At 41.9% G+C, this 5847-nt stretch overlaps 1 protein-coding gene across 3 annotated transcripts in view; it reads left to right on the top strand.

The window, feature by feature from the left end:
• The window catches only part of FHL2 (four and a half LIM domains 2), a 52016-nt gene that overhangs the window by 4278 nt on the left and 41891 nt on the right, over window positions 1-5847 (top strand). The window lies entirely within an intron of this gene.

The raw sequence follows: 5847 nt of genomic DNA, 5'->3' as shown, positions 1-5847 counted from the left end.
TTAGAGAGAGAGGCAGCAGCAAACAGCCGCAGGGAGGGGCCACTGAGGGTAAGAGGGAGGGGCATGACTCAAACGGTGTGTGTGGGGTGAACCTTTAAATTGTACCCCCCCATCAGCAAGTATCAGTCGTCTCTGCCTGTAAGATAGAGAAGTATTGTTATCACCATTTTACAAATAGGGAATGGAGAGAGACTATGTGATTTGCCCAAGGTCACACAGGACAACTGTAGCAGAGCAGGGAATTAAACCCAGCTCTTCTATGTCCCAGGCTAGTACCCTAGTCACTCCTCCATCCTTCTCCTTTTGTGAACCAGGAGGCTTTCCTGAATCCTGAGGATGAGGACAGCAAGTGACATCTCAAGGAACATATTGCAAAACTGATGCAATATGGAGTCCTTGTAATAACACAGATGTGACCCACTTCCCTTTTATTGTTTCCTTTTGTCTTCTTTGTCTTGTGATTATTCTGTTTCTGTGCAAGGTGAACTGGGTCTTCCTTATTGCTCTGTTTTCAACTCTTCAAGGCAGGTTCCAATCTGCAGGTCAGGGTCTGGGAGTGCAGAAATGAGCAGGTTGTGTCAAAAGAAGGTGGTGTTGGTGGGAGAAACACTCAGTAATGAATTCTTCCTTCTCAGCTGGAGGAAGATTGTTGCTGCAATAGGAAGCAATACTCTGCAGAAACAATTACCCCTTATATGTGAAAAGGAAGTGAAACAGAGAAAAGATTCAAGAGAGAGGGTGCCTGAGGCAGGCTTCCCTGTTACATGTAGGGCCCTGTTAGTAATAAAATATATGGAGATATCCTATCTCCTAGAACTGGAAGGGACCCTGAAAGATCATTGAGTCCAGTCCCCTGCCTTCACTAGCAGGACCAAGTACTGATTTTGCCCCAAATCTGTAAGTGATACCCGCAAGGATTGAACTCACAAGCCTGGGTTTAGCAGGCCAATGCTCAAACCTCTGAGCTATCCCTCCCCCACTTTATCTGTGTTTAAAGGTCTTGGTGACTCAAGAGCTTGGCAATGGAATACAAAACCCCTAACCTCTAAATCACCTCAGGTTTGTATCCAGCCCAGATCCAGCCCAGTGACTGAAAGCTGTATCTGATGTTTGCTCCGTGACCAACTACACGTGACAACTCAGTTCATTTCCTACTGGGCTGGTGTCCATCTCATGACAACCACCATCAAACACTGGCAACCTTGTTGGCCATCTCACCAAAGGCAAAGGACTAAATGGGCAGACAGCCTGGGACTACTTTATCCTGACCCCTTCAGTTCAGGGAGGTACCTGCACCTGTTCTTTGGGGGGAAACGGTGGTAGCCGTCTTTGGGGATGGCAATCTAGCACTATATTTTCTTTGTTTTATGCACTATGTGATTCAGTAGAAACTTACATCAGGGTGTTCTTCATAATTTCCCTTTTCCAAAAACCAAAAAGTCATAAAACAATATTTATGCACTAATCACCAACCAGATTCATTATTTAAACAGAAATAATTTTAAAATTAGCCAAATGGAAAATAACATTTTAAACTAGCAAATGTAAATATATATAAAATGTTATTTTCCATTTGGCTAATTTTAAAATAGAATAGATATAGACAATCTCCTCATAAGAACAGACACATTTATTTTAAACTTGTAAGAGCAATGTACTTTTGGGCCAAAACTTCTAGAATAAGTTTCAGGCCTCTGCACGTTTATGCCAAGTTATATATTTTTGCACAAATGAATTTGTGCTGGAAGTGTTGATAGGTTTTCTAAACAGACAATTTGAATGGGATTTTGCTGATCATTGGTGCTATGATGGCTTGATGCCATGAACTGGAACTACAATACGTTTTTACTGAACCACTTTTCAAACACATCAAAGAGGCTCCAGTGACAATGGCTGTTGACCACCTAGAACATAGGATTCTGTCATTTTACACTTTTTTTTTCCAACTTCCTTTCTTTGTTTGTTAAAGTAGTAATGATTTTTTTTTAAAATTAACATTAAAAAGAAGCCATTTTCCTGCTAAAGGTAGGATGTGGTTTCTGATCTTTTAAAACATTTTGCCATCAGCTTTGTTCTCACAAGACACCTCTGTTCCTTTGCATTCCCGCGCTCAGTCTTAACTGCACCCAGGCTGAAAATCCAGTTCTCTTCCTAAAAGAGACTTAAAAGTGGCCTAGCAGAGTTCCACATTTATCACTTCTCAGTGATTTCTATACTAAGCATGCTCAGTTTACATAGATAATGATGGATTTACTGTCAGCCTTGCAAGGTCAACCTGGGATCTGAATGTCAAGCTGCTTTTTTTCTAGCACAGGGATCACCACCAGGAATAGAATATCTCTTCAATTATTTGTGCAACCGTGTTTCATCAGATTCTGCCCTCAATCTTCTATAGGGTTATAAATGTGTAATGAGAGCAGACTTTGTCTCTGCAGATAGAACTTTGTTAACTAAGTCTGGTAACAAGGTATTCAAAGGAAAAAAAACCCAGCCAAAATGATATTCTAACATCAGAGACCTTGGGGTTCCTAACTGGGACACATCCCAAGGCCCTCCATTTTTACCCCTCCTCCCCCCCTCAGGCTTTTCTGGCACTCCTGTTGCCAGGTATCCAGTTTTAGACTGGAAACTCCAGTAGAAAATGGGACCTGGGTGTCCGGTTAGCAGTGCTGACTGGAAACTAAAAGTCCAGTTATAGGAGTAACCACATTACCCTCCGCTCCTCCTACTCCCAACACCCACCCCAGAGGGCTGGAAGAGAACCTGTCCTGCTGCTGCTGGATGTCACGGAGTGTGGGAGAGTCAGGGTCCTGCACCCCCCACTTCCTGCAATTCACCGTGACTCTCAGCCAGCCAGTAGAACAGAAGGTTTATTAGACGACAGGAACACAGTCAAAGCAGAGCTTGTAGATATGGAAAACAGGACCCCTCAGTCAGGTACGTCTTGTGGGGTAGGGAGCCCAGACACCAGTGCTGGGCCTCCCTCTGTTTAAAAAACACACCAGAGAGGCAGTGGAAGGCAAGAGTGAAACTTCCCTGTCACTAATTCTGAGTAGTGCAGGTCTGTCTACTCAGAACCCTCCCCATCTGCTCTCAGCGGAATGCAGCAAGGAATAATTTACAGTTCTTAAGTCATTTATATATTTATATAGAAATATATACATATAAAATATAAATCCTGTGGAATGGGAGGCTACCAGAGAAGCAAATGTATAACTATGTACTGAAAGGTATTGTCCAGCTGCAGTCATCTTAGGCTGATTTAGTCTCTTCCTTTACCCTTTTGGGTTCTGCTTTCTCCTCTTTGGCTTTTTCCTCTTCTTTCTCATCTTTCTTCTCCTCCTCATCTTCTGCTTTTACGCACTTGGACTCCGTTTCCCCAGCCAACTCCAAACTGCAACCTCCTCTAGCCCCTCCTTTGTCCTTTGTCTCTTTCCCAGGAGGCCACCTGATCTCTTTGTTCTCCAACACCTTCAGTTGGCACTTTGCAGGGGAGGGGCCCAGGCCATCAGTTGCCAGGAGACAGTGTGTCAGCCATTCTCTGTGCAGACAGCATCACACCTGCCCTCTAGGGCTCTGCAACAATCACACAGCCTTATCCCACCACCTAGATACTTAAGAAATGTATAGGGGAAACTGAGGCACCCACACAGTATTCAGAGAAAACATTACGAACATTCCCACTTTGTCACACTGGAGGAGGGGCAGCTCAGTGCAGAGAGAAACGAAGAAAATGGGCTAGAACCAGGGAGAAGGTAGGTACCTGCTCTATGTGGGCAGGGGTGGGAGGGATCCTGTTTACCCCCTCCCCAGCCCTGCTGCGCTTGCAGTTTACCCCTGGCCCCTCCTTTGCTCCAGGGACCAACCCTAGCTCCCACCCCACTGTGCTTTTGCCCCCGGCCCCTTTTTACAATCACTCCCCGGGGGGGCCCACAAATATGTTTGGAGCCAGGCCCACAAAAAATTAATCCGGCCCTGGTCACAACAAATACACCTTTAACCTTTTGTATTAATGTCATTTGTCTATTATTGTCTCTTATCTATTTAAATTGTAAGCTTTGTGGGCAAGGACCTTCTTCCTGTGTGTTTTTGCAGCACCAAGCACAGTGTGCACCCAATCTTGAAAGAGGTTCTTCATGCACTTCCACAATGAAAATAAGTGTGTGCTTGTAACAAAAATTACTGAGGTATGAAGTTGTGACTTTTCTTCTTGGACAAACGGCAATACTCCTGTGACTAACATTTTATCACAGTCAAAAGTTTTATTCGCTGTGTTCTTTCCTTTTTGTTTCTTACTGACGACATCTGCTTAGAAACATGTATTTTCTTGACCTAATTTTGTTGCACTCGTTTTTCCATAAGGCCTTGGGTATATAAATATTTTCACCATTCTCTTGTCTCCTTCCCACCTTTGTTACAGTCACATAGGATGTTTTGTCCTCAGTGGAGTAACAGTACAAGCAGATACGATAGACAAACACACACATGCACCTTACACTTACTATTTGCTGTACCAAGAAGTCCTTCCAACCTGAATAAAATCCTGAATGTTGGTTCTGAATATGAAAAATAAATTTGAGCATAAATCTTTTCAGTTATTAACCATCAGCTTCAAATGCCTTTATTTAATATTTTGAAAACAAGTGGTGGGAGAAGATTGGTGATGGATTAGCTGTTTGAAGAAGAGAAGAGAGTACTACTATACTGACAAATATCTATGTATTAATTACAAGAAAGCCACATTCTAAAAAGAGAATGGAACCTGAACCTAGCACACCATCATTCTAAAATATAACAGCTTAGACTATTGTATAGAACAGAAAATGAATGAAAACCAAAATAGGACAGACTCGTCATAATATTATAGGTGGGGTTTTTAAGAACATCTAGAGAAGTTGTGCGCCCAACTCCCCTTAACTTTTAATAGCAGTTGAGTGCCTGGCTCCCTTTCGTCCCACCCCAGGCCTGAATACTTCACACAATTACATTTTCTATCATTTCAGTAATAATTTCAAAAGTGACATTCTTTGGCATCAGAGTCTCCTCAGCTTTCAAGGCAGATCATGTTATTTACTGTAAAGCTCTCTGCTTCATCAAACTTCATTTTTATTTTAAAACAAAGCCATTCCCATGAAGTTCAAAACACACATAGGCAGCCCGTTTATGGAAAATATTATAGGAAGAAATGCATGATGCGTGTATAGTAATTTTAAGATGCATTTTTTCATTTATAATTGAGTGGACTTGTTGTGGGTTAATGTTATGTATCTGTGGCCCAGAGATCAAAATCAACATCAGCAACAAACTAATGTATTTAATCCTATTATTTCAAAGGGACTGGACATTTATAGAGTTCAAAAAGAACATGGGGCTAGAAGGATCAATGGTAAGGCTGCTACTTCAAAGTGCATGGCTTGAGTTAATATTTTTAATCATAACATATGTCTGAGACTCAGTCTCTGAGCCTCTCGTGCTATATGTGGAATAGACAAACCATGTCACTGGGCAGAAATAAATTACCACCACACAAAAGAATCTTTATAAAAAACAGGAAGCCCCCCAACTATCTTCAGGTTCAGGGAGATAGAGTAGTACTTCTTAAACCATGTCTTCAAAAATAGTAGCATCCAGAGAGGAAAACTGGGACATGATTCTGCAGTCCTTATAGAGGAAAAACTCCCCCTTTGAACTCAGTGCAAGTTTTGCTGTACTTTTGACTGTAATATTGACCTGTGATTCTCTTTCCTTAGTTTCTTTTGCCATTTTAGCTTTACAGTTATGTTTCTGATAATGTCTTTCTAGTTTCCTTGTTTTCACTCAGTTTCCTTCACTTATTTTATAGTTCTT

Source organism: Trachemys scripta, chromosome 1, assembly GCF_013100865.1.
Source record: "Trachemys scripta elegans isolate TJP31775 chromosome 1, CAS_Tse_1.0, whole genome shotgun sequence".
NCBI classification, from domain to species: Eukaryota; Metazoa; Chordata; order Testudines; family Emydidae; genus Trachemys; species Trachemys scripta.
Note: the sequence above shows the minus strand (reverse complement) of the source record. Positions and strands in the feature narration are given on the sequence as shown.